Below are 10,402 nucleotides of genomic sequence, written 5' to 3' on the forward strand. Positions count from 1 at the left end.
TCTTCTTTGGGGAGAACACTTACAGTAGTTGATCAACAGTGCCAATAGAGTGAGGCCGCTGGCATTGTGCACTTTGCACTTCTGTAAACTCTGCTTTAGAAGTCACCAGTGTCTTTAAATCGAACCTCGGGAAACATGGAAAACAGGAAGGATGAAACTTAGAACTTGGCCTGATAGTTCAAAGGTGGCTGTAGCCACTGCACTTCAAGGGCCAGATATGTTTACTGCTGTGTTAACCCAGAAGATAGCCCCACAAGTTAACACTTCCTGTAGACTACTGCCAAGGTCTTAATAATGACATATTTTATGATTATTGTAAACTATTAGACATATACAAGAACCTGACAAACTCTAGACTCCATTTGAGGAAGTTGTATGTTCTGAGTCGATGATGTGGAGTAAAAGACGAAGCATGTGTGTGTGTGTATGTGAGAGAGAGAGAAGGGTGTACATGCTTAAAATATGGTGGGTACTTACTGTGCACCATCTTCCTCTGACAAGCCTTACAAGTTGGATAAATCTTTGTTTCAGTCGAACACCTGTCCTGCTGCGGCCTATAGGACGTTATGGTCTAGGGAAGAAGTACATTTATCATTTCTGGTCCGGCTTCCTTAAAAGGTGGCACCCCAACATAGGTATGAACTATTGTGCATCAATATAGCCTGTGTTCATGCGTACTTGTCCTTTCAGGCCCCTCCTCCCACCAATGTTGCCTCTATTTTTTATAGCATTATAAAGGGCTATGGAACATTTCACATCAGCACTAATTACATTACACAAAGTAGGATTCATTTTGTTAGTCACTGGGATATTAAGTGATTTGCCCAGAAACAGAGGATGTTTACCTGATACTGAGACTCGAACCAGGTTCCCTAATTCCAAATGTAAAAGCTCAAGCCGAAACATCACATATGTTCCCTGTGTGTTGTAGTTAATAGTCTTTGTGCCACACACACCAAGAGAAAGCTTCCTTTTGCTCTACTGATTTAAAAAGATCAGGAAATCTTTCACTTAATTTGCTCTTCATCAGAGGCCATAAGTGTGTGCGCTTGCTTGTAGCATCTCAACCTGCAGGAAACCTAGATTCCAGTATACTTTTTTGACCAAAAATCGCTGCATTCAAACAATACCTGTTTGAATTATAGATATTTGTGTAGTAAATTCCAACAAATTAAGCAGCATTTAAAATGTTAAGTTAAAAAGCCAGGACTGTGTGAAGGAATCACACACGATGTGTGGCTACTTGCCAACCATGTACGTTAAAAGTTTTGTTGTGACTACAATTATTTCTCAGGATTTGAAAGAGCTCATTGAATACCTCCCACAAGAACACGTCTTAATACAAACAAGTTCAATGGTTTGCAGATTCAAGTGTTTAAAAGTGGCTCCATACAAATTGCCGGAGCCTAAACACAGCACTGCACTGGTTGGTCTTCATCTGAAGTTACTGATCTCGGTACAACAATTTTTATACCAGTATTGAGAAACAAAAAAAGATGGTCCCAAAAAAGCTGGAGCCATCTTAAAGGAACTTGAAGGGAAACAATTGCTTCAATGTAGCTTTTAATCACTCTTGAGTGTCGATAGTTGTAAGGAAATGGGATGTATTATATGGAATGGTGGTGAGACCTCTCCATGTAATAGACTTACCAAGCCCATTATGTTCCATAGGTTTGGTCTGTGAATCCCTCGGCTCAGCCCTTGGTAGGTGTGGCATTAAGCAGCAACGTCTACACAGAGGAACAAGCAAAGAGCAGTTAAACAGCACCAAAACAATTGAAGAATAAACTGACACAACACTTAAGAAATCTGACCGCAATTTTTAATACAAACTGTGTTTTATAAGAATATAGACAGTAGAACGAAAAAGATCTACTGGAGGGTTCCAGAGATATAGATTTTACAAGCAATGATAAATGCAATTTTACTCAACCATGAACAAGGCTTGAAACTTGTTCAAGGAGAAAATAGGTGTCAGTTGGAAGTACTTGGGCGACCAACTCCGATAGGGAGCTAGTCAGGGGAACCAGAAAGGTTCTCAACAACAGTTACCTTCACAGAGAAGCAGTCCTTCAGCAGTTCCAGGTTCTTTATCCGTGTTGCAATGGATTCCTATGGATTGGTCCTGATGGAAGGGATAAAGGATGCTGAAGATGCTGTGGATGTGACATGGTCGCCGTGGGTCTTCCTTCAGGTATTCCTCAGTTCACGAAGATGGTGAGGGGTCCTGTATGCAGGATCCACCTCCCACTAAGTCCTCTCTTGTCTGGCCAAATTCCAGTCCCCGTTATTGCAGTAACAGGCTAATCCTTCCTAGGTAGATAAGACACCTTCAGGGGGTCCCAGGAACTATCCAACAGCACTACCAGGTTCAGCCAATATGGGTACAACTCTGTATGCTGGGATCTTGGTGCTGTAAGAGGTGGTGGTAGCGACTTGAAGACTTTGGGATAGCAACTTCCCCAGCAGGCTTTTCCAGCTGTTGTGTCCCTCTGTTGTGAACAGGCCACCAGTCAGCTGGCCCCCGGAGTTCTCTCGGCTTGACTGGGCTCTGGAGACAGTCTCTCCTTGAGCAAGACATGGCAAGCAAAGTCCCTCTCTTTGCTAGCCATGTGCACCAAATTCAGTCCTCGTCAGGGCATCCTCTCTTTGCTTGTGCCTTCTTCACTCATTCTTCCAAGTTGGTCGAGATTTGAGTTCTGTGTGCAAAAGGTGCCCTATTTATCTTCAGAAAATGCCCTCAGGGTAGGATGCGGTTGTTAGCCAATGGTCAACCGGGTTCCCTCCCTCTTGGTGACCTCTCCCTGGGAAGAGTGGCATCTGTCCATCCCAGAATGCACCATTCTGCCCACACCTAACATGGCAAGACCCCTCTCTCTATACATTCATAACTCCTTATTCCACCCCTGGAAAAAATAGTTTGACAACTGGCTTTTCCTTCCCTGTCCCCGGTGCCAGCCTGTCTGCCAAAACAATAGAGCACCCCTCTCCTAATTGTTACCCATTTGTCCATAAAAGGCAACTTCTCCTTTGAAGGTCAGCTTTTGGGCTAAAACTGGTGTGGCTTTCTACAGGAAGGAGGTATCACCTTTCTCCCATGCAGGCCCCTATTGTCTCTTTTCCAAGAAGTCAGTAGCACATATCCCCAGGAGGGCAGAATGCTGTCTGCAGGACAAGCCCCATGTACATCAGTAAACAGGAAATGGAAACTTTTGCCAGCTAAACTGGCAACTTCAAAAGTTGCACTTTGTCCACCAATGACATTACATTTGATTTAACCACTAAATCTGATTTAACGCACTGGTTCTCTTGATACCAAACATTACCAACTCTAGTAACCCCATTGAGAAGTAACTCTGTCCTTGCTAATGGGGATTCCTAGCCTTTCCACAGTAGATACGACAATATAGGATTTTTACTGTTGGAACATGTAAAAGAACAGGTTTCACTTTTTAACACAAAGCACCCTTCCTTAGGGCTAGTTAGGCCTTCCTTACATATATAGGGAGGTTTGGGCTTTGCCAATATTTTCAATAGTAAAGTCAAGTTAGCAGTTTTAAACTGCCCTTCCAGTCTGCATTGGCCGACTGGGCGCCATGTTGTACCTTGTCGTACTAGTGAGGGCACAATTTGTGTCGCAATCCACAACCAACACCTCAACCTACAGACCCTAGGTACCTCGGATACCATATATAAGTCCGGGTCAGCCATTGGGGACAAGCCAATTAAACCTACACCAATTTAAGGGTTAGAGCACATTCACTGAGGCCTGTGAAACAGGACTCAGAGCATTTCAAAGCCATTATGCCAGTATCTAGTAGTCAAGACAGGGGCACAAAGTAGGGGGTAAACCTGCAAAAAGCCTCTTTCTTGTTTGCAACTGCTTTTTCTGCTGTGCAAGCCAATTTGGGACTGATTCAGGTGATAGGTACATCAGCATTGCTCACTCTAACCACCTGGGGTACTACTCAGAGCTATCTTTGCTTCCCTGCCTACGAACAACACTCATTCATATCAGACGTACTCGTGGAGGACACCCCTCCCCACCCCCCAATGGCCTCACATAGCTCACGTGCTGCCTCCAACTAATTGAATTCAGTGTGACGCATAGGTATTGGGTGATGTGATCCCGGCACACCAATCCTAGGTCACATTGCAATTAGCAGTACCTCCTACTTAGAGACGGCACACAGAATTTGTTTAACTAGTGGTATGGCTGTTAAGCTTCCTGGAAGTGCTTTCATTAGACAAATGGCACCCTTTAAGTGAGCAAAAAGGAATGACAAACGTTATGCTGAATTCAGTGATTGTAGTGTAAATAACTGACAAGTGGTCACCTTATTCCTTGCTCCCTCTAATTCTTCTCCCAAGTCCTTCCATTTCTCCTTGCACTCTCCCTGCTTTGCCTGGCTATTATTTTCAGTAGCTGTTCTGCACACCCATTTAAGCCCTCTGATTCTCCTTTCCTTCCCCTTCTAATTCTCCAATTTTTACCCCTCCTGATCCTTGAGAGTGGTTCTCACAAAGATGGTTATACTCACACGTCTTCTTTACTTTTTTACTAATCTGCAGCTGAACCTCACCCATCCTTTTTCCACCCATTCGAACGCATGATTAGAGATCTCATATGGAATAAACCTCGCTGCAGGGTGGCGCTTTCAAAATTGTATCTGCAGTTGACGCAGGAAGGATTAGCAGTACCTAACCTAGAACAATGTTACCTGTCGTCTCTGATGCGATGGATTGCCCGTTGGATGGCGGGACTGTATCTCTAGAACACAACAGCAGGTGGTCCTCCCTACCGATTGGACGTTCTCCTACTGTTGTTTCCTCCCTGCTCAAAGGCATCTTGGCCTCAACCTCTTCTACTACAGGTGACCTACCGCAGCCAAACATACCAAACATATTATACCCAACGCCTGCAACTTCATTATTAGGTATGCCTTGGGGCAACAGGATAACATCACTGACTGAGCTATTGCTGCGACATACAGCGGGCCTACAAACACTAGGGGACTTGCATCAGGACGGTGCACTCGTACCATACGAAACACTGAGGCAGGAGGGGCTACCCCCGAGCCATTTCATTAGTAATGCCTCCTGGATTGGCACATTTCAGAGGCACTGGGGGGGATATCACACAGGAACCACCAAAGCACCTCACACTTCAATATGTACATGTCATGGGAGAGGGAAGGCACCTCACCCGGTGGCTGATGAACGCACTCCGGACACAAACTTCCACAACATCGTCCTCACTGAAGCATTGATGGGAGACGGACATGTCCCGTCCATGCACTGATAAGGAATGGGGCATGGTTTTAGTAGGCGCCACATATATACCTCACAATGCCCAGTTTAGGCTGATACAACTTTATATTATACACAGGGTATATCTTACCCCCGAGAAGATCAATTGTTATTTTCTTAGACTGTATGTGGCCTGTCCCCGTTACAGCCACCCTGACACAGATATATTACACATGTTATGGTCATGTTCCTTGTTGTGGCGTTACTGGTAAGATGTCATATGACAGCATTTGACATGTACCAACCAACAGTTTGAGTGTAAATGTAAATTGATACTTGTATAGCGCACTACTCACCCGCAAGGGTCTCAAGGCGCTTTCCCTGTGAGGCGGCCACTCCAGGGCACCCCCAAGGTGGAGGCCAGGCATCCTTAGCATTGTGGGGGCCGTTGTAGAGATTAAGCAAGCTATTGCCCAGAGTTGCAGAGTGGGACTCCATGCTTGGAATAGGCACCGAGGCGAGAATTATCAGGTGTGATAAATGTTCGGTACTTCAAACCAATATATATATATTGGTTTGAAGTACCGAATATATATATATATATATATATATATATATATATATATATATATATATATATATATTACCTACTGGCGATCGCCAGTAGGTATATATAGTTAGGATTTTTTCCCTATGGGATTTTTGAAAATTCTATGTCTAATAACTTTGGCGTTTGTGGACGGAATTGGCTGAAATTTTCAGGAAAATGGCACATTTTGTTTCTGAGCAGCCCCTGAAAATTGGGGGGGGTCGTCAAGGGGGGGCCGAGAAAAAAAGGGGGTCCCAAAACGCGTTTTTCCCATGTTAATTTCCATAGGGCGGTTGGCCTCACTTTTAGCCCGAACGGCTGAATGGATTTGCACGAAACTTGGCAAAATTGTAGGGACTGTTAGCCCGATGTGCCTTTGCTAGGTCTCAATATATGTGCTCCAGTGGATTTTGAGAAATTAACGTTCAAAAAAAGATATATATCTGTAACAGCGCTCCGGTTCGCGTACTTTTCGCGTATCGGAACTTTGCGAAGCGAAGCGGATTGGCTTTCCGGTGTCTGTCAACATTCTAAACAGTCCGGAGCGGCCGCCATCTTGTCTCTCGGTAGGATCGAGAGACAAGAGGAGGCCAAAACAAAGGGGGAAATGACCATAAGGAGGGATAGTAGATCCTCCCTGACCCCCTAGGTTTTATGTGGAGGTTTTAAAAGGGCCCCGCAGGGCAAAAAAAAAAAAATATATATTTTTTTTTTTGCGCGGGGAGCGCACGGTTCGCGAACCGGGAAGCGGCCCGGGGAGTGTACTATAAGGAAAAAAGAATGATAGAGTTTTCAAATACTGTATGCTAATTGATTGTTGGTTTTGTTGATTTTTTTTTTTTTATTTTTTTTTATTTTTGTGGTGGAGGTGGTGGGGAAGAACCAGCTGAAGCTACTAATGAAGCCATTGCTCACTGTTAACAAAGGGTCTTTCTTTCACAAAGATGAAAGTCAGAGTGAGGAAAGAAGGAGGGGTTTTCATCATTTGGGAAAAGCAATAGTTCTAAACCAATGAAAAGTGTTAATTTTAGATCACATGACCTAGTCTTAAATCATTAGGAAACCAAAAGTGAAATGAACCAATGAAAAGTGTTATTACCAAGTCACATGACCTGATGTGTTTACGTTACGCGCTTTGAGCCGCGTCCCGGTTCGCTTCCGGGAACGCGAACTTTGCGCGTCATATGACGTATTACGCGGCAACGCGATACGTCATGCTGACGCGACGCGTCACGATGTTGTTTTCTAACGCGATAGTTACGCAAACGGTACGTTTACCGGTTCGGGGACCATGTCGCGGCTCCAAATTGAGCTAACGGGAAGCTAACCGGTTCGCGGACCGGGAGCGAAACAATTAAAAAAAAAAAAAAATGTAATAAAAACATGTAAAATATATTTAAAAATTTGAAAAAGAATACATTTTACAGCTACAGATATTAGCTTTTAAAAAACCAATGAAATTCAATGAAAAAACCATAGGTTATAGACCATATATAGTTAGCATTTACAAAACCTTATTTTACTCACACAAAACCATTGAAATTTCATATATAGTTAGTTGCACTAACTATATATCGCGCACCCGCAATCCACTGCTGATCATGTCACATATTACATCATTCATGACCTGGTCAGTGACAATTTCAATGGTTTTGTGTGAGTAAAATAAGGTTTTGTAAATGCTAATTCCTAACTATATATGGTGTATAACCTATGGTTTTTTCAGTGAATTTTTAAGGTTTTGTAAATGCTAATCCCTAACTATATATGGTCTATAACCCATGGTTTTTTCATTCAATATATATATATATATATATATATATATATATATATATATATATATATATATATATATGTTTGAAGTACCGAACATTTATCACAGCCCATTAGAGCTATACTTACAGATAGCCCTGATATCATTTACCAATAATCAGTCAGTTGGCAGTGCAGAAGGTCCATCGTTTATTATTTCAAACAAACTCTGCCAGAGGAGCTTCTCACGACCTAACCCCTCGCATATACACTGTTACATTTCGAAACCGTTACCTACGAAGGAAAAATACTAGTTGGTACAGGTTGGTGCAAAGGAAAGACCATATATGGCACACAAAGCTCAGCGTAGCAAGGTAGAGGAGGGTGACTCCCTTCTGCCAGCTTTAGGAGAGTCCGCACAGCGCCTTCTGGAATGTGCTTATCCAGCCTACCCCCAACTACAACCTTGACAGGCCCGACGTGTTAATCCCAACGACGTTACATATGTGAGCTTATTAATACTCGAACACCTACATTAGTCTAATAGGTACATCACGCTAATTTCTAACCGTAATTATGTGTTTTATCAGGCCTAATTTCGATTTTGGCTCCTCAAACCATCCTTTTAGTGTGATGTAGCTAACTAAGAGAAATACTAATCTTGGAAAACTTCCTCATCAGTGGCCATTAACTCCCTAATCTCCTGTCGGAGCATCTGAGGCTTAGAAAGGGTAGGAGAGGGGACAAGCATGGCCGTCAGTTTGGTGGCACAGTAGGAGCAACGGGCTGGACCATACTGCATACAAAGGCAGCACGTGAAGAGAATACCTGCGGCTCCAGCAACTATCATCAATAATTTCCAACTCCAAGTAGATAGAAGCCCCCAAAACCAACTAGAGAGTGACCAGGATCCATTCTCAGTGTGCATTTCCGCAGCAATGCGATGCAATTTCTGAATAGCCAAATGAACCGTGGGGGCGGAGTCTGGAATGTAAACGCAGCAGGAGCTGCCGATCACCTACATGCTCCTCCCCGATCAGCCAAGATAACGTCAAGAACCATTCCGTTCTGAAGAGAAGAGTCTCGTATCCTGAAGTTCTACTGTAATATTTGTCATAATCTCAGTAGTGATATTTATAACATTCTCCACTATCCTGGATAACCGTCTTATTTCTCTACTATTGAATATCGGTCCCCAGAAAGAGACCAATCCCTTTGTAAAATCCGTTAACTGTTGCAAAGAAGTATCGGTTTGATTAACCTCAGTCATTCCAAGCTGCCTTCGTTGTCTATTGGAAACTATTTTCGTGTGATGAAGTTGATGAGTTTTGTGATAATCTGATGGTGCTATGTATACGGGAGGGTACAAGAAAGATAGGTAACATTGCCCAGGGGAGCTGCTGTTGCTGTCTACACCGAGAGGAGCCCGTACTACTGGAGAACGCTGCTTGAACCTACCTGGGCTTGCTGGTCCGACGCTGCATCTCGCCGCACTCGCTTCGCGAGTGCCGCATCGCGCCATTGGACCTTGGGGGGTGCTTTGCTGGCCGTGAGGAGAGGGAGCAGGCTGTTCCGACGCCGCAGGGACTCAGTTGTCCAGGAGTCCCTGCGAGACCCATCACACCTGGTCTGCATCCATTGTCCGGCACCGCCCACCGGCCGCCACGCGCTGAAAACCTGCCTTCCTGTAACCCGACCTTGGGAGCTGCTGTTGCTGTCTACACCGAGAGGAGCCCGTACTACTGGAGAACGCTGCTTGAACCTACCTGGGCTTGCTGGTCCGACGCTGCATCTCGCCGCACTCGCTTCGCGAGTGCCGCATCGCGCCATTGGACCTTGGGGGGTGCTTTGCTGGCCGTGAGGAAAGGGAGCAGGCTGTTCCGACGCCGCAGGGACTCAGTTGTCCAGGAGTCCCTGCGAGACCCATCACACCTGGTCTGCGTCCACTGTCCGGCACCGCCCACCAGCCGCCACGTGGCCTATTTAGTCCACTTGCTCACACTGCGCGGGAGCGCGCCGGGCTAAGCCCGGGCCAAGGGCGGGCCCATTTTAGCCCGTTCTAGAATGTGCAAGACTGGACTGGACCACCCCTCTTGGCCCCTGCGCCCGATTGTGGTAAGGCGATATATACCTTTTTGTGCTCCACATAAGTCTGTTCACTACTCCTGACACTAAAGTCCTACTTCCATTTAGCTGCTGTATTGTATTAGGTTTGAGTGGCCTCTACATGTCGAGACTGAAAACCCCCGTCACCCCTGCCAACACCATGGACAATTATCTAGTCCAGGTGGTGTCAAAAATTAATAGCGAACGGAGGTCTTCGTTGGGACTCATTGACTCTCCACCTTGTGCACAAATTGAAAAACTAGGTGCAACCCAATCGGACTTTGATGACACAAATGCTATTGATTTACACACTGATGAAACTAATTATTGTTCTGTGACAAATGTTTCTACGGCATCCATCGCTCCACAATCAGATATTAATGCCGATTTATTAATTGTGGAAGAGATAAACATATCTTGTAACGATTTAGAACCAGACAATGAGAGTATTTCCCCACCTACCCCTGTTCCCGCACCAAGAGCATTAAGAGGGACCACTAAGGTTCCTCCTAAAAGAGAAGGACTGCGGTCTAGTAAGAATGAACCAGCAACCCCCCCAAAAGTAAACATAGAAGGGCCATAGAAGGAATAAGGGAGGAAGGGAATGACAGTATAGGATGGGATGATATGATATCAAACAAGCTCATGGGTATGTTGGAATCTAAGATATCCCGGTTAATCAAACCTCTCATATCCAAAATAGAC

The 10,402-nt window shown here is 44.6% G+C and overlaps 1 pseudogene; it reads right to left on the reverse strand.

Moving 5' to 3' along the window:
- LOC147666048 (uncharacterized) overlaps positions 1-9,413 on the reverse strand; it is a 38,824-nt pseudogene extending 29,411 nt beyond the window's left edge.
- Positions 9,414-10,402: the final 989 nt, after the last annotated feature.

The sequence above is a fragment of the Lissotriton vulgaris genome, unplaced genomic scaffold, assembly GCF_964263255.1.
Source record: "Lissotriton vulgaris unplaced genomic scaffold, aLisVul1.2 SCAFFOLD_1180, whole genome shotgun sequence".
Lineage (NCBI taxonomy): Eukaryota > Metazoa > Chordata > Amphibia > Caudata > Salamandridae > Lissotriton > Lissotriton vulgaris.